Genomic DNA, 22,045 nt, shown 5'->3' with positions numbered 1-22,045 from the left:
ATACAGGGATGCCATTGCCTCTGGTGATTGTGTAAATGTTCCCCAGCGAATCCTTCTACCTCCATCTGTCACTAGCAAATCAGTTGGAGGGGGATTGGTTACAACCTGTCCTGATGTCAAATAACACCAGTCCAGGTACACAACCAGCGGATTATGATCACTTTCAGCACAAATCTGCACCTGAAAGTTCACAATCCTATGCCAACTATCCACATTTACTATGACATAGTCTATTGTTGAGGCCTGACCATTCCTCCCGAAGGTACACTTGCCAGGATTGTCAGCGGGTAAACGGCCATTACAAGCCCTCAAAGAATAATTAATTGAGGGTGAGTGAATTCAACTCCAGGACTAGGGGGGTCCAACCCCTAATTGGATAAAGGTTACACATTGGAATTCCCATAGTTGAGTCCTCTTTGCTCCTAATAGGGTGGTGCAAACCAATTAAAGGTTCAAAATGACAATTAAAATCCCCACCAATAATGAGAAAGACTTGCTCAGGCAACATGGCAAGAAATGCCGCCAAACAGTCTAACCTCTGCGAGGTCTGTCCATGCCTCACAGGATGGGAATAAACATTAATAATGGCCACCTTTGGGAAGTTAGTAAGGGAGACAATAATACATAATATGTCTGGGGAGTGGGTTTCTATCAACTTGATTGCACAACCGAGGTGTACACCCACCCATATACTCAAACCTCCAGATGGTCTTCCCCTCAGCCCTTGAATAGATGCTTCAAAATAAGTAGCATACCCCGCTCTATGCAAAGACTTCAGGGCCCAGGTCTCCTGGAATAAACAGATCTCATGAGTGTTGATAAAATCGCCCCACTCTGGAACATCAATTTTAGCATTTAAACCGGCTATGTTCCAGGACAACAGCTTTAGACCCTGAGATACTACTTCCTTCTTATTCTGCATAACTGCATTGAACACCCCTAGATCAATAGTCTCAAGGGGAGTCTCCTTCTCACAATCACTAATAATTTGGGCAGTGGCCTCAATAAAACTATCTGCATTCCCTACGGTATTCGCTAGTTCTAGGAAGGCATTGGTTGACAACAGTGGCTGATAGCAAGCCACAGCTCCCTGTGACCCTCGGGCTGCATTATCCTGTGGTAAGATGACAGAATCTCCCTGTTTGAATAAAGTAGGTGTGTCCCCCCTCCCAACCAGGCATGATAGTATTATCCTCCTGTTCTTCAGCAATGTTTGTCGTGGAGTGGTGTGGCTCACTGGTTAGAGGCGATTCAGAAAAGGGGGTGGTGATGAACAGAGTGTCTGAATTAAGCAGACCACTCTTACCCAGTCCAAAGATCAGGGCTTGATCCATCACCGTTATTTAGCTCACTGCACCATCCCAGCTCAGAACCTGGCTATATGCAAATTAGTCTGTCCCTGGCCCAGTGCATCATGGGAACAGGGCAGACCAAACTACCAAGCCAATTCTTCACCTGAAAGGAGACAAGCTTCCGGGGACCGGTTTCTGGCATTTCAGCCGTCGTCGGCCCGGCTTGCTTGAATCCTGATGGTGCAGTGAGCAAGGGACTCATGTCTGAGTATACCCTGCCACACCTATAGTGGCCAAAAACGATTCAGAAAAGGGGGTGGTGATGAACACTGGTTAGAGGCGGCAGACCCGGGAGCAGAGGACGGCCTGGGACCAGGGTTCAATTCCCGACGCGGCAGGGTCTTGGACCAGGGTCAGCGGACTCGATAATTCTCACCTCGGTGCCTACTCTAACCAGAGATCACACTTGGCAACTCTGGGCATTAGCTTGCCTCATCTCCACAACGGCCCCCCACATACGCCGAGGATGCCTGGTTTCACCTTGGAGATACCCAGTAGAGACCATCTCACAGGGAAAGCCAGGACGGGTTCCCCAGCGGTCTATTGCGCAGAGATACTCCTTCAGGAGTCGATTCTAGCGTGTTAGAAACCCGCTAATTAAATAAGGGGTTCTTCGTGCACAGTTTCCCTACATCGGGTCGATATATAGTCAATGATCTCTACCCCATCATTACTAGTAGAAGGTCCTAATTGTTGGGCTCTAACAAATGGGTGAAACCTGGTGGTCAGTCAATCTACCTGGTCCAGGACACTGAACCTATTGCTTTCAGGGAAGGGCACTGGTAGCAAAATGGCATATTTCTGGCTCCAGTTATTTACACTACCCGCTTGGGCCATAGTTTCCCATCTTTCCCAAGACTTTCCCCTCCTCTCCAATGAGGGGTGAGCAGAATGATAAGGATAAAAAAAGTTAGGGGGAGGGGCTGTATTCCTGTGGCCACCCTCATCGAGTGCCAATCGCCTATATATTCAACCACCCGCTGTCTCTAAAATGAATCACAATGCAATCGCCCTCAAAACATGTCTTGCTTTGTCCCACCCAACTAACTCTTCGTGCGAATAAAATATCACTATGCACCTGTGGTGGAAGTGGTCTATTCATATTTAACCAATGAATGCACTTATTTTTTAGATTAAAATACAACTCCTCTTTGCCCTGTTTCAGCACAGGCACTTTAGCCAAAACAACAACATATGGAATCGATGCAGGTGGTAAATCAATACATGGGAGAGTAGAATTTACTGCATTACAACTGGCAGGGGCAATTTGTTGGTCATAGGATTTAGCTTTACTGATAGCTTTGGGCGCAGAGCCTCCCCCTAGGGGACATGACCCTAAGCCCACGATCTCATTTGAATCCCCCCCACCATGTAACACATTGCCAGTATTCAAAATAGGACCACCCTCAGTGCTCCTAGTAGCAAATGCCAGTGGTAAACTAGGCAACAGGGAAACAGTTAGTTGGCTGATGGTGCTAGAAGGGTTACAAGTTGGACTCGTAGTTATTTCGGGAGGTCCCATTGGATTACCCTTTGAGTTGTTACGATTGGCGTGATTTAATGCAAAAGTGAATCAAGGTGCGTCAAGAACTACGCACTGACCTCCTTGAAACACGTGGTAATGAGTTACATCCAGGGACTTTTTGTACTTGGTCAATTGACAGAGTAGCGGATGGGAGTTCCAGTGTGGGGGGAGTGTCTGATGGAATAATTGGATCATGTAGTAACTGATCGGTGACCCCTCCCTGGGCAGAAATATTGATAGCCCCAACCACAGGCCACTCCGGAGACCTTGCAAACATCAGTCCTCGCAAGGATGAATGTTTGGATTGAACAGAGTCCAGCGATAAATGCCGCTCGGTCATAGCTATCTCATGGGCCAGAACAGAAGTTGCTCTGATTATGTACTGGTCCAGAGTACCGGCAACAGACCCACTCATTAGCGGATTCTTCCCATTTCCACCTCTGGAAGCCATCATAAAATCTCTGCTACTACAGTAATAGGCCCAAAACTTCCAATACCTGGTCAAATCAAGGACCGCAAATAGACAGAGAAAAGATATAGGCTGAACTTATGGTATAAGACGAGTTAGAAGGAGTGCCCAGCCCGTCCTCTTTAGGTATGAGCGGAAAATCCGTTCCGCTCGCGGATTTCGCGGATTTTCGGTAAATCCGCGATCCGCGAATTCCCGCGAATTTACTGAAAATCCGCGAGATCCGCGAGCGGCGGATTTCGGGGGCAAAAGTTCCAGCCTGTTGAACTTTTAACTATTTTAGGATGGCGCCGGCAAGCTGCCAGCGCCATCCTAAAATAGTTACTAAGTTCGCTTCAACAGGAAGCACTAATAGATAAAATAAAGCAGGTGCTCGAGCACCTGCTTTATTTTATCTAATAGTGCTTCCTGATGAAGCTAATTTAGTAACTATTTTAGGATGGCGCGGGCTGCTTGCCGGCGCCATCCTAAAATAGTTAGTTAGGATGATGTGTGTTGTTCTGTCGAGGCTGGGTAGGTGTGGGTTCTCCCCATATCTATCGTCGAAAATTAGCTATGATGCTTGATGGAGGCCTTTGCACAATTGACTTTCACTAGCTCAATCCCTGTGCAGTTCCTGTGACCACGAGCTTCTCTGATCTGTGCCTGTCCTTTTATACACACAAGAGGCATGTGAACGCGCATATAAGCCCCGTCCGTTTGGCCCCTCCCCACACACTAGTGGTGTGTGCATCGTCTTCGCGCCCTTTACCCACTTGATGGACAGCTCACTCGAGGGACCCCGGCGCTCTTAGGTGTGATGGCAAAGTTAATCAGCCCCCCCAAAAATGTGTGTTTTGTCGAGGCTGGGTAGGTGTGCGCTCTCTCCATATCTATCGTCGAAAATTAGCTATGATGCTTGATGGAGGCCTTTGCATAATTGACTTTCACGAGCTCAATCCCTGTGCAGTTCCTGTGACCACGAGCTTCTCTGATCTGTGCCTGTCCTTTTATGCACACAAGAGGCATGTGAACTCGCATATAAGCCTCGCCCGTTTGGCCCTGCCCCTCACACTAGCGATGTGCACAGTTTTCCCGCCCGGCCATTCCCCACACAATCCGCAAAATCCGCGAATCCGCAAATTCGCGGATTTTGCGGATTGCGAATTCGCAAAATTTGCAAATTCGCGAATTGCGAATTCGCAAAATTCGCCCATGCCTAGTCCTCTTCCTTCCTCGAATGGGCTCAAACGGGCCCGCCCTTGGCCCAGGCTTTGCCTGGTGCGTGACCGCGCACCTTCCGCGCAGGGGGTGCCGCGAGGAGTGAAGTAGTGGCTGCTGGTGGGAGGGGTTGATGTGGCTGATGCAGCTCAGGTGGCGCTGGCCGTAGGGCTCCTGGAACCTGGAGTCCGAGAAAAACAACTTTTCACCCCCACGAAGACTCCTTCTGCGAAGCAACAGCCCAGTGGGTGCATATGATAGTGGCTGTATTGATGAGTGACTGCATGTATGAGTGACTGTATGGGTGAGTGAGTGAATGTGTGTGTAGACCTGGGAATCAGTAAGTGGGTATGTAGTAATTGGTATTGGTGTGTCTATGGTTTCGAGAATGGTCGTCTGTATTTTAGAGTGGGTGTATCAAAAGTTATATTAGGGTGTGAGGAGGTTCAGCAAATTATTACGTGGATGATGTAATCAGTGACGTTATCAGTGATGTCATTTGAGATGTCATCAGTGATGTCATCAGTGATGTGACTGACCATGTCATGTGTGATGTAATATGTGATGTCATCAGCAGTGCATTGCGGGGGCGCAAGGTATACTTAGCTCAACTAACTATAACGGCCGAATTTCTCTGGTTTTTACAAGTGAAATGCCCAACTAACTGTAACGTCCCTGTGGTTTATGGAGTGAATTTCAAAGGTTTTTTAAATGCTAATTACTAACTATAACATCCCTGAAACCTATGGTTTTTTCACTAAATTTCTAAGGTTTTTTCAAATGCTAATTTCTAACTATGCCTACAGAGGTGGGACATGTGCAGAAAGAGGAAGATAGGTGCAGAAAGAAGCAAGAGAAATGCAGAAAGAGGCAACAGATCTCCAGAAAGAGAAAGAAAGGTGCAGAAAGAAGCAAGAGATATGCGGGAAGAACCAACAGAGGTTCAGAAAGAGGCCTTGTTGCAAAGTCATCCTGTGCCCTGGCCACCCCCAACTTTTTGCTGGCTGGTGCTGGTGGTAATGGACTCTGACTGACCCTGGGCTCTGCCTAATCAAGCTCGGAGCCAGTGCTATGCTGAAAGATACTTAGAATACAGTGAAAACACCTACATACACTAGGTTACACTATGGGTTGGGGTACCCCTGTGATTGCCATGACTCTAGTACATCATAGGGCAGGGGGATTAAAACTACCACTAAGCCCCTGGCATATAATAGGGCATGGCAGTTTAGAGGCCAGCAGCCTTTTCTTCACTTGCATGAGTGCACTGCTGAGCATGAAGCCAGTTTAAAAGTAGCCCTGTGTGTGTAGAACGAGGCAAGAGAGGTGCAGTAAGAGGCTAGAGAGGTTCAGAAAATGAAAAGAGAACTGCAAAAAGAGGCAAGAGCGTTGAAAAATAGGGGAGAATGATGCAGAATAAAACAAAAGGAGTGCAGACAGAAGGAACAGAGGTGCCAAAGTGGGAAGAGGGGTGCAGAAAGAGGCACGGGGGGTACAGAAAGAAGCAAGAGATTTGCAGAAAGAAACAAAAGAAGTACAGAAAGAAAGAACTGAGATGCAGAAAGAGGCAACAGGGGTGAAGAAAGAGACAATAGGGGAGCAGAGAGAAGGAGCGGGATGGAGAAAGAGGCAAGGGGGTGTAGAAAGAAGCAAGAGAGCTGTAGAAAGAAACATGAAGTGCATAAAGATGGAACAGAGGTGCAGAGAGAGGCAAGAAAGGTGCAGAAGGGGAAAAAGGGGATACAGAAAGAAGCCTGAGGCGTACAGAAAAAAAGCAAGAGAAGTACAGGAAGAAGCAACAGAGATGTAGAAAGAGGAAGAGGGGTGCAGAAAGGGGTAAGAGAAGTGCAGAAAGAAGTAACAGAGATGCAGAAAGAGCGAAGAGGGGTGGTGAAAGAGGCACGAGGGGTGCAGAAAAAAGCAAGAGATGTACAGAAAGAAACAAAAGAAGTGCAGACAGAAGGAAAAGAGGTACAGAAAGAGGCAAAAGGGGTGCAGAAAGAGGCAACAGGGGTACAGACGAGGGAAGAGGGTGGAGAAAGAGGCAAGGGGGTGTAGAAAAAAGCAAGAAAGCTGTAGAAAGAAACAAAAGAAGTAACAGATGTAAAGAGAGAGGGAAGAAAGCCGCAGAAAGGGGGACAAGGGGTGCAGAAAGTTGCAAGAGAAGTCCAGAAAGAAGTAACTGATGCAGAAAGAGGGCTGAAAAAGAGACAAGAGGGGAGAAGATAGAAGAAAGTGAGGTGCTGAAAGAAACAAAAGAAGTGCTGAAACAAGGAACAGGTGTTCAGAAAGAGGTAAGAGGGGTGCATAAAGAGAGAGGAGGGGTATAGAAAGAGGCACAAGGGGTAGAGAAAGAGGCAACAGAAGTACAGAAAGAAGCAATAGAGATGGGAAAAAGGGCAGAGAAAGAGGCAAGAGGGGTGCAGAAAGAAGCAAGAGAGGTACAGAAAGAAACAAAAGAAGTGAATAAAGACGGAACAGTGGTGCAGAAAGAGGCAAGAGAGGTGCAGAAAGAGGGAAGAGGGGTGTAGACAAACGGACAATGGTTGCAGAAAGAGTGGGAGAGGGATGGAAAGAAAAAAGATAACAGCAGAAATGAGCAACAGAGGTGGAGAAAGAAGGATGTGGTGGAGAAAGAGGCAAAAGAAGTGTAGAAAAAATCAACAGAGATGCAAAAAGGGGGAACTGGGGTGGAGAAAGTGGCAAGAAGGGTGCATAAAGAAGAAAGAGCAGTACAAAAAGAAAGAAAAGAAGAAACAGAGGTGTATAAAAAGTCAAGAGAGGTGCAGAAAGAGGGAAGACGGGTACAGAAAGAAGTAGGAGTCGTGCAGAAAGAAGCAAAGATGTGCATAAAGAAGCAAGAGTAGTGCATGAAGAAGCAACAGAGGTGCTGAGAGAGGCAAGAGGGGTGAAAAAAGAGGGAAGAGGAGTGCAGAAAGAGGCATGAGGGGTGTAGAAAGGATCAAGAGATATTAAAAAAAAAGAAATGCAGAAAGAACGAACAGAGGCGCAGAAAGAGGCTACAGGTGTGAAAAGGGGGACAAGGGGTGCAAAAAGAGGCACAAGGTGTGACGAAAGTAGCAAGAGAAGTGCGAAAAGATGCAACAGAGGTGCAGAAAGATAGAAGAGGGGTGCAAAAAGGGGGAAGTGAAGTGCAGAAGGAAGTAACTGATGCAGAAAGAGGGAAGTGGGGTGGAGGAAGAGGCAAGAGAGAAGAGGAGAGAAGAAAGAGAGGAGCAGAAAGAAACAAAAGAAGTGCAGAAACAAGGAACAGATGTGCAGAAAGAGGCAAAAGGAGTGCATAAAGAGAGATGAAGGGTGCAGAAAGAGGCACAAGGGGTGCAAAAAGAGGCACAAGAGGTGTGGGGCGTGGCCAAGCAAGCCACGATGGTGGTTGTGTCTGTCTGAGGCTCTGCAATCGGGCCAGCATACTGCCCGTTTCCTGATGCCGCTCTGAGCACCAAAAGCAAAGTCCAGATGTTGGAATTCGCCCTGCATATACGGCAGCCCTAATCTCCTGGAAATTCAGAGACCAGCCTGTGCAAACCCTGAAATCGCCAGACCCGAGCACTGAACAGTAATATGGCACCCGCACATCTCCGATAGTGCACTCACGGGAACCGGACAGGCCTGGCAGCAGATACTGTCCAACGCGAAGGCAGGAACAAAGGGGCCATACACCGGAGCGAGCACCGTCACTGCTCCCACCTCGATGCAGAGGGTGACATCCGATAGGAGCGACGGGTGCGGACCCGCCATTTTGTTCAGAGCGGACCTCATCACAGGAGAAAACTGTCCCACTCCGGCAGCCCATGACATGACGCCCAAGGGTTGTAACCCCTTTCCAATGGTATTTAGGATCCGGGGATCGACTGCGACCACCGGCCCGACCGTAATTCCTTGGGGAGCCCCCTGTTTGGGCCGCTTGACCTTAAGATGGCGCCCGGAGATCGCCGCGAGTGGTGAGGCTGCCGCTGAGAGCCCCTGGGGAGTGCATAGTAACAGCAAAACAGAGGTGAGCAGCGTTTTACCCCTCCTTTATGAGGTGATCCCCCGCTGAGAGCCCATCTTAGTCTGAGGCTTATGTGAAATTGGATATAGCGTGGAGAATGACTGCCTGACCTCAACATGGAGGCACAGCCACTTTATCTATCCCTGCACCAGGCTGCGACCAGCCACATCACAGAGGCATGAGACCTAGCCCCTGAACTACCCACAGTCTCCACATAGTCTAGCTCCCTGGTCAGTGCACAACGCCTTGGCTGGGCAGCACTCGACTCTGGACATACCTTGGACACCAGAGCGAAACCTTCCCCACTCCTGACCGGCGCAAACGGGACTGCTGCAACCCTGTCCCTGGTGGGTACGGACCCCCAACGCGGTCCGCCTGCCCGGAGGGGGGCCTAGCCAACAGTGCAATCTTTGCCAAGTCGCGTACCTCGAGCCGGCTCCACGGTCATCAACAAGGGGAAACAGAGGGTGACGCAGCATACATCAGTGCCGGAGACTGCCCCAGAAAACATGCTGAGTACCCAGGCATGGACACACGCTAATGCGCCACAGGCTGACTCATCGGTCTCAGATAAATTGGACCAGGTATTGGCAGCCTCCAGGATATCTATGGAGGAGCGACTAGGCACCCTGGTGACTGACATCAGCCTCATCCGCGATGACCATCGTAAATTGGCAGACAAAGTGAAAGATGGAGAGAAGGCGCTTGCCGACCTACAACCCACAGTCAAGATGCACCAAAAGGCATTACAAGATGTCCTACACCGCCTAACCATCATGGAAGAATGCACAGTGAATTTGGAGGGGTGATCGAGACGCTGTAAAATCCACATGCTGGGTCTGCTGGAGGGAATTGAAGGCTCAAACCCGCTGGACTACATGGAAACGTGGGTGAAATCGTTCACCCCGATGACAGACCGGACTGCATTCTTTTCCATTGAACGCGCCCACAGAGTTCCAGCCCGCAAAATGCCACCAGGAGCCGCCCAAGACCGATGCTGGCAAAGTTGTTGCACTTTCGCGACAGAGATGCGGTGTTTGGTGCGGGCAGACTGGCTAGTCCCTTGCACGTAGAAAACAATCAAATAATTATCTTTTCGGATTACGCACGAGCGGTGCAACAACAATGGTCCTTATTTCTGGACGTGAAACGGCGACTACGGGCGAACAATGTCCAATATTCCCTGCTCTACCCAGCCCGCCTCAAGGTCCAATATAAAGGCTCCGCCATCTTTTTTACCACCGCCGAAGAAGCACATGACAGGGCAGATCAGCACTGCCCACTACAATCCAGAGCTGAGACCACGCGAAACCCCAATCTTAAAGCACCGCGACCCAGAAGACGCGGCCCGAAGCATCAAAGCGGTGGGTCACATAGGGTGACTGGATCACTCTCTCGGGACTCTCCCGACCTGGCACAAATCGTGAAAGAACGACGGGAGGCCCAGCAGGCAGCGATCGACCTGCAGGCATCCCCCCTACCACAAGACATAGATCGACCCCCACACATATTCTCATCGGAAGGAGAGAACGACAGTGATGGAACACTATCTGACGGGGACTCTGTCACGCCTCCCCTGGTCCCTCCTCAGACGGCCGCTGCTATCCTAGATGGACAAATGAGCATCCTTTCGGCATGAGAGGTTCTCACTGACATCACCACAAGAACTGGCATACCCTGGACTCACTTGCTACACATATGCAACATAGCCATGTCACAACAGATCTTGAGCGACACCCACTGATCCTACAAAGGCCCGATCAGTGCTCTGCCTCGCGCATACACACTGCCACCCCCGCAGTGTATTGTCACACTCTCCCCCTTTCGGGAGAATTGGTTTGGGCGTATCGTTCCCCACGATGGGTCCTCGGTATTGGGACTGTTTCCAGACCCCAATTTCACAGGTTACCACCCCGGTTCAGTTCTGTCCCCCCCCCACTCATGGAACGGTATAAGACAGGGTACCCATTATACATCAGCAAGCACCATTACGGGTTGCATGAGCACCTCACCCGACTGGGGAGTTGCTGGTTCAGAGGCTCCGGTAGATGCAGGTCTCCTCTGAGTGCACTGATACCGATGCATGGCAACGACAGCGCAGCACACTGACATTAGCATCCTCACACTCGATGTCAGAGGCCTCCACACACCGAGCAAAACCTATACAGTATATTCATATACAAAACGTCACAACGCCAGGATCGCATTCCTCCAGGAATCACACCTAACTGCCACTGAGGTAGGCAAACTTCAAACTAAATGGCGTGGCACCATATGCGCCACAACTTACTCTACATATGCATGCGGGGCACTGAACTGGGTTTGGACTGGGAGTCCATTCCAGGAACTCAGGCGGGTAGTGGACATAGATGGCAGATACACCCTACTGGAAGGACTCCTAGATAGACAAGCAGTACTCTTGGATAGCATATACGCCCCGAATGTAGAGCAGGACAAATTCTGGGACCGTCTCACTGGGATCCTAGCCCAATATACATCCATCCTGTGGATTCTGGGTGGTGATTACAATTGTGCATTAGACCTTACCTAGGACGGATCCCACCCCCACCAACATACTCCCCCGCCCATAAGCAAACTGAGAGATTCCGGGCCTGGGTCACACAATGGGCACTTACAAACGCATGGCGACTGAACCACCCACAAACCCGACTATATTCGTTTCACTTCATCCCACATAACCTGAGGGTACGATTGGACAGATTCCTATGCTCAGCGGCAGTTCTACCCAAAATTCTATATACAGACTATATGGGTAGGATTGTATCAGACCATGATGCCCAAATATTACGGTTAAGCTGAAGGCCCCCGCACCCCCCAGTCCCCACCTGGCATCTTCCCCGGGACTGTCTAACAGATCAGGTCTTTAAATACGAACAGGGGCAAAGCATCCCAGACTACTTCACCCACAATGCGGGCACAGCATCCTCAGAGTTAGTGGAACGGGACACATTGAAAGTAGTGGGCCGGGGAGAATACATTAAACAAAAAATAGGGGTCAAACGGACGCTAGAATAGGCACTCACTAAAGCCGAACAGAACCTCGCCACGGCCACCAAACGAGACGATCTGTCTGAGGAGAGGGTAGCTCTCACGGCCAAATCCAAAACAGAATACCAAGCGGCCTGCGCTGATCTCCACTGGTATAATTTCAGAACATATGCCACCCCGATGCATAAAGAGAGGGATAAAACAGGCTCACAGCTGGCATGGCTGGCCAAACAGGACACAAATGTGAAACCTATAACGGAAGTCATTGACCCCTCGAGGTACTCTGGTACGATCCCAGGATGAGATACTCCTAGCGTTGCAACACTGCTATGCGGAGGTCTATAGTAGCCCGACCCTGACCAAACAGGCCATGATAAATCCTTTCAAAGACCCCCTAACGGTCCCCAAAGTTATGAAAATGAATAGGACGACACAAGACACAGAGATAAAATCCACTGACGTTACCCAAGCCCTGCATGCCCTAGCTCGCAACAAATGCAAAAACAACAGTTGATGGACAGAATGCAGAACAATGTCATACATTCACACCAGTGCAGAGATCTGGGCCTAAATCCATAGTTTTTTTGCTCACCACGCCATTCCAGTTTGAACCCAGCCAAATGCAAATCAGTCTTGACCCTGTGCCCCATGGGAACAGTCCAGCCCAAACTACCAAGCCAGGTCCTCCCTGGGCTGGAAACAAGCATCCAAGGACTGGTTTTGGGCTTTCAGCCCTCATCAGCCTGGATAGCTTGATTCCAGTGCATGGAGAGCACGGGACTCACGTCTGAGCATAGCCGTCCCACTCGGTGTGACAAATGCAAAAAACAACAGTTGATGGACAGAATACAGAACAATGTCATACATTCACGCCAGTACAGAGATCTGGGCCTAAATCCATCATTTTTGTTTGCTCACCATGCCATTCCAGTTTGAACCCAGCCATATGCAAATCAGTCTTGACCCTGTGCCCCCATGGTAACAGTCCAGCCTGAACTGCCAAGCCAGGTCCTACCTGGACTGGAAACAAGCATCCAAGGACCGGTTTTGGGCTTTCAGCCCTCATGAGCCTGGATAGCTTGATTCCAGTGGCATGGAGAGCACGGGACTCACGTCTGAGCATACCCGTCCCACTCAGGGTGACAAATGTAAAAACAACAGTTGATGGACAGAATGCAGAACAATGTCATACATTCACCCCAGTACAGAGATCTGGGCCTAAATCCATCGTTTTTTTGCTCACCATGCCATTCCAGTTTGAACCCAGTCATATGCAAATCAGTCTTGACCCTGTGCCCCATGGGAACAGTCCAGCCCGGAATGCCAAGCCAGGTCCTCCCTGGACTGGAAACAAGCATCCAAGGAACGGTTTCGGACTTTCTAGCCCTCAGGAGCCTGGATAGCTTGAGTCCAGTGGCATGGAGAGCACAGGACTCACGTCTGAGCATACCCATCCCACTCTGGGTGACAAATGTAAAAACAACAGTTGATGGACAGAATGCAGAACAATGTCATACATTCACCCAGTACAGAGATCTGGGCCTAAATCCATAGTTTTTTTGCTCACCATGCCATTCCAGTTTGAACCCAGTCATATGCAAATCTGTCTTGACCCTGTGCCCCATGGGAACAGTCCAGCCCGAACTGCCAAGCCAGGTCCTCCATGGACTGGAAACAAGCATCCAAGGACCAGTTTCGGGCTTTTAGCCTTCATCAGCCTGGATAGTTTGATTCCTGTGGCAAGGGTAGCACAGGACTCATTTCTGAGCATACCCGTCCCACTCGGGGTGACAGATGCAAAAACAACAATTGAGGGATAGAATGCAGAACAATGTCATACATTCACCCCAGTACAGAGATCTGGGCCTAAATCCATCTATTTTTGCTCACCATGCCATTCCAGTTTGAACCCAGCCATATGCAAATCAGTCTTGACCCTGTGCCCCATGGGAACAGTCCAACCCGAACTTCCAAGCCAGGCCCTCCCTGGACTGGAAACAGCATCCAAGGACCGGTTTCGGGCTTTCATCCCTCATCAGCCTGGATAGCTTGATTCCAGTGGCATGGAGAGCACAGGACTCACATCTGAACATTCCCGTCCCACTCAGGGTGACAAATGCAAAAACAACAGTTGATGGACAGAATGCAGAACACTGTCATACATTCACCCCAGTACAGAGATCTGGGCCTAAATCCATTGTTTTTTTGCTCATCATGCCATTCCAGTTTGAACCCAGCCATATGCAAATCAGCCTTGACCCTGTGCCCCATGGAAACAGTCCAACCCGAACTGCCAAGCCAGGTCCTCCATGGACTGGAAACAAGCATCCAAGGACCGGTTTCGGGCTTTCAGCTCCCATCAGCCTGGATAGCTTGGTTCTAGTGGCATGGAGAGCACAGGACTCACGTCTGAGCATACCCGTCCCACTCGGAGTGACAAATGCAAAAACAACAGTTGATGGACAGAATGCAGAACAATGTCATACATTAATCCCAGTACAAATATCTGGGCCTAAATCCATCTATTTTTGCTCACCATGCCATTCCAGTTTGAACCCAGCCATATGCAAATCAGTCTTGACCCTGTGCCCCATGGGAACAGTCCAGCCTGAACTGCCAAGCCAGGTCCTCCCTGGACTGGAAACAAGCATCCAAGGACCGGTTTTGGGCTTTCAGCCCTCATCAGCCTGGATAGCTTGATTCCAGTGGTATGGAGAGCACAGGACTCACGTCTGAGCATAACCGTCCCACTCGGGGTGACAAATGCAAAAACAACAGTTGATGGACAGAATGCAGAACAATGTCATACATTCACCCCAGTACAGAGATCTGGGCCTAAATCCATTGTTTTTTTGCTTACCATGCCATTCCAGTTTGAACTTAGCCATATACAAATCAGTCTTGACCCTGTGCCCCATGGGAACAGTCCAGCCCGAACTGTCAAGCCAGGTCCTCCCTGGACTGGAAACAAGCATAGAAGGACCGGTTTCGAGCTTTCAGCCCTTATCAGCCTGGATATCTTGATTCCAGTGGCATGGAGAGCACAGGACTCACGTCTGAGCATACCCGTCCCACTCGGGTGACAAATGCAAAAACAACAGTTGAAGGACAGAATGCAGAACAATGTCATACATTCACCCCAGTACAGAGATCTGTTCCTAAGTACATCGTTTGTTTGCTCACCATGCCATTCCAGTTTGAACCTAGCCATATGCAAATCAGTCTTGACCCTGTGCCCCATGGGAACAACAAGGCACCGGGACTAGACGGGCTCCCACTGGAGTATTACACGACATTCTCCCCCTTGTAGGTTCCTCGGCTAGTAACGTTGTTTGCGACTGCGCTCGAACAAGGAGAGCTGCCGAAATCCCTTAGGGAATCGGTAATCGTGACCTTCCTAAAACCGAATCGAGACCGGCAACACATGGCATCCTATCGTCCCATCACGCTCCTCTCCACCGACTGTAAAATCCTCGGGAAGATATTAGCTGACAGATACACGCAAATTAAACAACCCTTGATCTATCCGCATCAGTGCGGGTTAGTCCCAGGTAGAAACACGTCCCAGAATATACGATGCATTTTTCATGTCCAGGATCAGGTGAGAGACACATATCCCCAGTCAGCCTGTCTCATCGTAGACCTTGAGTAGGCCTTTGATACCCTCACTTGGTAGTATCTATTTTCAGTCCTGCAATGTACAAATGTCCGTCCCATCCTCTTAGCGTATACACAGCTTCTCTACACCAAACTCAACACATGTGTCCCGTATAGGGAGATGTATTTTGGTGGAATTTGCGGTACAAAAGGGCACAAGGCAAGGCTGCCCCTTTTCGCCTCTCCTCTTTGCCCTCTTGGTCGAACCACTAGCCATACGACTGTAACAAGAGGGAGCACACTGGGGCATCCCCATCGCAGACACCGTGCATAGCGTCTCCATGTACGCTGATAACCTCTTACTATACATACGGTACATCACCGACGATCTAACACCTATTTGGGTGACACTCACAGAATTCGCGTAAGCCTCCGGACTAAAGGTAAACTGGGACAAATCCACAGTGTACCCCTTCCATCCAAATCTGCCCCCCCCCCCCAGACATATGGATGAGCAACCAGAAGGTGGCCTGGAGTGCAGAAGCCCCCCGCTACCTCAGGATCCGCCTTTACCATTCCCCGACTGACATATTTGAGGGCAATCACCATAGGGAGCTGGCTGGCATCATTCGGAATTCGGATTCTGGAGCAGCCTCCCACTAGCCCCGATCTGCCGGGTGGCTTTAGCTAAAATGATAATGGTCCCACGGTTGTTATATCACTTTACAACTTTACCAGTGATCCCACCCAGAACCTTCTTTCGTAAATGTGTGTGTGTGTGTGTCTTGTAAAGCGCACTGCTACCAGGAGGCGTCCTAGCGCTATAGACCGCTGGGGAACCCGTCCTGGCTTTCCCTGTGAGATGTTCCCTCCTGGGTATCTCCAAGGTGAAACCAGGCATCCCTGGCGTTGGTGGGGGGCCATTGTGGAGATGAGGCAAGCTAATGCCCAGAGTTGCCGAGTGTGATCCCTGGTTAGAGAAGGCACTGAGGCGAGAATTATCGAGTCCGCTGACCCTGGTTCACGACCCTGCCGCGTCGGGAATTGAATGCTGGTCCCCGGCCATCCTCTGCTTCCGGGTCTGCCACCTCTAACCAGTGAGCCACACCACTACACAACTCGCTTCTCAGCACACTAATCTGGGTATCTAGCAGACATAGAATAGCATTGAATAAACTGCAATTACCTACCACACAAGGAGGACTGGGAGCTCCATCATTTGAGTCCTATTTCCTAGCGGCACAACTTCAAAAGTTATCTTACTGGACGGCAGGCAGGCACACCAGCGAGACACACACTATGACTGGTCAAATATCTGTCCCAGAACTCAATCGCCTTCTGCTACCTGATACAAAGTCTAGGCGTACGTACCCCCTACAAGTAGCAGTAGCACGCTAATGCATGCTAAGAGTGCATCACATGTCACCGGGGACACATCCATACTCCCCTATGCTCCCGCTGGTCGGATGGCCCAAACGCGAAAGCTATTACACGAATAACATGCTAACCGCATGGATGGAATTCGGGATCACCGACATGGAGTCCCTATTCAAGGAAGAACAGGTCAAACCATTCCAACGCTTTATGAACGAGTACAGTCTCCCCTCCGGGCCAGTTATTACTGTATCATCAACTCCTTGAGAGCTACCGTCCATATCACAATCTCTTGGCGGGGGAGCCAAACACACATCCGGTCATACACACGGTCTTGCATATGGGAGTGGGGCGACACCTAGTCACATGGCTTTATAAAGCCATCCGAGAACTCACAAACGAACCCTTAGAGACTTTACGTACCACCTGGGAGGATGAAATTGGGCCTCCACTCCATGAGAAAGAATGGGACAGGGATCTTGAATACCCCAAGAAGGTGTCCACTCCACAGTGCGTATCTGACACTGGCGGGCCTGAAAAAATTCTACCCAGACACACAGTTCCTTTGCCCCAGATGGCAATCGCAGGAAGCAGATTTTCATCATATGTTTTGGAGTTGCCCCACAAACCGATCCTTTTGGCAAAATATTCACAACTTCCTGAGAGACCTCACAGGGTTTACATACCTAAACACCTGGGAAGCTAGCGCGCTAGGCATATTCCGGAAACAGAAACATCACAAAGTGTACCTTCGCTTTACTTCGCTAGCCGTTTTACTAGCTAAGAGGTGCGTAGCCATGCACTCGCGATCCCCCACAGGCCCCCCGCTCGCGGCATGGGTGGAGCACTACACAAATGGGTGGCCGCAGAGGAGGAGGCATTATGCGAGGAAGAGGTAAAGGGGATACGTAAGCACCCCATCTCCATGGAGTGGGCCCTATTGTTACACCGCTTCAAGCAATCATCACCCAGTGAGGATACGGGCGGCGGTGCACTCATACCTACAGAACCCCAACCACAAACGCAAATCACAACCGCACACAATGGACCCCCCCCCACGGCACATTTGCAATGCTGCCAGTTGCACCACACACTGCATCACACTGGACGTTCAGACACTGAAATCGGTTCGATCGTAATCACCCCCACAAATCTACAGAAGACAGCTGCATTGATTTGTGAGACTCACAACACCCAGATGCCACATCTGATACGTTACCCAGTAGTTCCATGACCCTATTCCCAGTTATTATACCCCAGTTCTGTATGGCATTTACACAGCCCGAAATACCATTGTTGACAAAATGTCTACCGATCAGTTTCACATATAGATAGCGGTATACTAAGCTGTAGCAGATAAAGTATATAACTCAAATGCATGTACCTGTATCGCAAATTGTCATGGTAAACAATAAATGCAAATAAAAATGTTTAAAAAAAAAAATAAGGGGTCCAGAAAGAGGCATGAGGGGTACAGAAAGAAGTAAGAAACGTGCAGAAAGAAGCAACAGAGGTGCAGAACGAGGGAAGAGGGGTGGAGAAAGAGGCAACAGAAGTGCAGAAGCAATTGAGATGGTGAAAAGATTAGAGAAAGAGGCAAGAGGGGTGCAGAAAGATGGAAGAGAGATACAGAAAGAAACAAAAGAAGTGAAATAAGAAGAAACAGAGGTGCAAAAAGAGGCAAGAGAGGTGCAGAAAGAGGGAAGAGGGTTTAGACAGAGGCACAATGGTTGCAGAAAGAAGGGACAGAGGTACAGAAAGAAGAAAGAGACCTGCAGAAATAAGCAACAGAGGTGCAGAAAGAAGGATGGGGTGGAGAAAGAGGCAAGAAAAGTACAGAAAGAATGGAATGGGGCGACCACTCGGTCCCCCCGAACGTATGGCAGAGTACCACGATCCCCCCGGGAAGCCATCTTGGGCGGGAGGCGAGTCTCGGCTGGTATGCCCGAAGCGGCGTAGCCGGGGCGCTCCTTTTCCCGCCCTAGAGTGGGTTGGCCTAGACACTGACGCGGCTGGCCACGCCCTAGGGGCAGGCAGGGGCGGGTTTACGCCCGCCCTGAAGACGGATAAAAGGAGAAGCAAGATCCGAAGGCATCCTCTTGTTCCTGTGCTCTGAAGCTGCACCTCCTCGCTGCACGTGAGCTCGAGACGGAACGAAGAGCCAATTTTGAGCGTTGTAATCGTTCTTGTTTGTTTTGCAGATACTCTGTTGGAGAATGCCGAAGAAGGCGGGAAAGCGCATGACTACCGAACAGATGCTGCGTGTTCTCATGAAGGAGATGACCGAACTAAAGAGGCGAGTGGATAAGAACGAGGAAGGGGGACCAAAACGTCCTTTGGCGGGAGCAGCCCCGGGAGGGAAAAACAAGAGGCCCAGGAGGGGAGCAGCGGGAGAAGACATCCCGGGTCCCAGTGCCCCGCTCGAGGCACCAACTCCCGTGCCGAAGGAAGGGAATCCGATTCCCGTTGTGGTCACCCCCGTGTCCGAAGAAGATATGCCGCCCGAGCTGGCAGCACAATTGGCAGCGTGGTTGGGTAAAGGTAACGAGGGCGCCACGGCTGTCGACGCACAGGAGCTAATGAAGCAACTGCGTGAGTCACGGGAAGCAGCGAAGGTGTCCACGCCGGCTGCAGCAGTAGAGAGGCCGCAGGGGCGGGTTCAGTAGCAGAGACGACGTCCGGTGCAGGTAAGCGGCCATTGCCGATTGCGAGGGATGAGTCGGCACCCTCTCGTAGGGAAAAATTGGGTCAGCATGTTCCTTTGGCTATTAAGGAAAAGATATGGGCAGGGGAGTATGTAAACATATTCTCGTTGCTTACTGATCACTATGAGATGGAGCATGTCAAGGGCCAGAAGGAGCTCATGCATCCGAGTGTTTGGCGCGCAAAAATGGCCGCCTTTAAGGTAAATGAAAACATTGGCAATTGGGGCCAAGCGTGGGGGGTTTTTACATCGATCTTGGGAGAGCGAAGGCCCGATCTGTTACCCGAATTGCCGATTTATCAATCACGAATCATGGGGTACTCGGTATCACACGAGGGTAATCATTGGTTCTGCTATGATAACCTGTTTAGAAAGGCTAAAGAACACGATAAAAACTTAACATGGGATTGTTATGATTCTGTGTCATGGTCCAAAATGAAGGAGACTGGTATGTTGAAATTGCCATTAGTGGGGAGTATCGTTGGCGAATCTTCCCGCCAGTATGCGGGGACGCCCTTTCGGTCAGGTACGGGTACAGACAATTACTCGAAGCCTGCCGGTAACACAGGAAAAAGGGGGGTTTGTTGGAACTTCAACAGGGGTAAATGTACTAGGCCCCAGGGATCATGCAAATTTAGACATGAATGTAGTGGGTGTGGGCAGTCATCCCATCCTGAGTCCACGTGCAGAGCCAAAACGGGTGATAACGGGGGTAGAGGAGGCGCCAAACAGGTCTAACATAGTCCGAGGGGCGCCTTTACCTACCCCGATTGATACCTTGGCAATGATTCCTTGGCTCAGTGAATACCCGGATCGTGCTTCTGCTGGGGTGTTGCGGAACGGGTTTTCTTATGGTTTCCGCATCCCAGTGGGGGACTTTCAGGGTGCATCGAAATGTAAAAATCAGCTATCGGTCTTTCAACATACGACCGTGGTACAGAATAAGATCATGAAGGAGGTTGCTCGAGGTCGAGTCGCCGGTCCGTTTAGTGTACCACCGGTTCCTAATTTTGTTTGTTCCCCGTTAGGTGTGGTCCCAAAGAAGGACCCGGGTGAGTTTCGGCTGATACATAATTTATCAGCCCCACGTGGTCTCTCCGTCAATGAAGCGATAGACCCGGAAGTGTGTTCGGTGCGGTACGCATCATTCGATGAGGCCGTAGCCATTTTGAATCGCCTGGGGCCCGGGGCGCTGATGGCTAAATCTGATATTGAGTCAGCGTTCCGGTTGCTCCCGGTACATCCAGACGATCAGCGTCTCTTAGGTTTCATGTTTCAGGGTCATTATTACATGGATAGGTGTATGCCGATGGGGTGCTCTATATCTTGTGCCTATTTCAAAAAATTCAGTAGTTTTCTACAATGGGTCTTCACAAGGAAGACAGGTTTCCGAAATGTGATGCATTACCTGGATGATTTTTTGTTCCTGGGGGCAGCCGGGGACCCGGAATGTGGGCAGGCTTTAGCACAGTTTTGTGACTTCATGAATCAGTTTGGCGTGCCATTGGCACCAGGTAAGACTGTGGGGCCTTCCACGTGCCTCGAGTTTCTGGGGATCGAGTTGGACTCCGCAGAAGGTTGTTTTCGTTTACCAGCTGTCAAAGTGTCAAAGTTCAGGACATCCCTGCAGATGTGTATAAGGGGGCCTAAGGTTAGGCTGCATCAATTACAGCAGTTAGTTGGCCAGTTGAATTTTGCCCTGAGGGTTATACCAATGGCCCGCCCCTTTTCCCGTTCGATCGCTCAAGCCATGGTCGGCCTGAAGGAGTGCCATCATCGCACAAGGCTCTCGGCAGAGGTCCGCCAGGACATGCGCATTTGGTTGGCATTTCTGGCGGATTTCAATGGTCGAGTCGTCTGGAACAAACCAGCCGTGTCCTCTGAGGAGCTGGGGCTGTGGACAGATTCGGCGGGGAGCATAGGTTTCGGTGCCATATTCGGCACGAGATGGTCTGCACAAAAGTGGCCGACATGGTGGCATGACAGTGGATTGACAAGTAACATTGCTTTCCTGGAACTTTTCCCCATTTTAGTGGCCCTGAGAACTTGGCCCGAAGGGTTCAGAGATCACTCGGTGGTATTTTGGTCGGACAATATGACCGTGGTCGAGTGTATCAATAGTCAGGCAGCACGATGCAAGTGGATTTTGAGACTGCTCAAAGAAATTGTTTTACTTTGTATGCAATTGAATGTGCTATTCAGAGCAAGACATGTCCCAGGGGTAATGAACCAGGCAGCTGATGCACTGTCTCGTTTTCGTATACAGGCTTTCTGGGGTTTCCTTCCCACAGCGGACCCGGAGCCGGCACCCTTTCCCGAAGCTCTCTGGTCTCTCGGTGCCCCGAACTTCGTAACCTCGTGGGAGAGAGTTTAGCACCCAGGACGAGGAAGGCATATGAAGGGGCGTTCCGGTCCTATTTGGCCTTTTTGGGTACTGATAGGGAGGAGCTTTGGGGCCAGGAAGAGTGGGTGGTGGATTTTCTGATGTCCTTACATCGGGCCGGGAAATCGGTTGCCACGGCTCAGAGACATCGGGCTGCCATTTCCTTTGTTGCCAGGGCTCACGGGATCCAGGATCCGACAGCGTCTTTCGTTGTACAGAAAGCGCTACGGGGGTGGCAACGCCTTGAGGGTCGCAGGGTAGATGAGAGGCGCCCGATAGGTTTGGATAGGCTGGCCCAGTTATTATCCAGTCTCCCTGCTACGTGTTCATCTCAGTTTGAGACGGTGTTATTCCGAGCCGCTTTTACGCTGGCATTCCACGGGGCTATGCGGGTAAGCGAATTAGTGGCGAGGAACAAGC

The sequence above is a fragment of the Lissotriton vulgaris genome, chromosome 12 (genome assembly GCF_964263255.1).
Source record: "Lissotriton vulgaris chromosome 12, aLisVul1.2, whole genome shotgun sequence".
NCBI lineage: Eukaryota > Metazoa > Chordata > Amphibia > Caudata > Salamandridae > Lissotriton > Lissotriton vulgaris.
Note: the sequence above shows the minus strand (reverse complement) of the source record.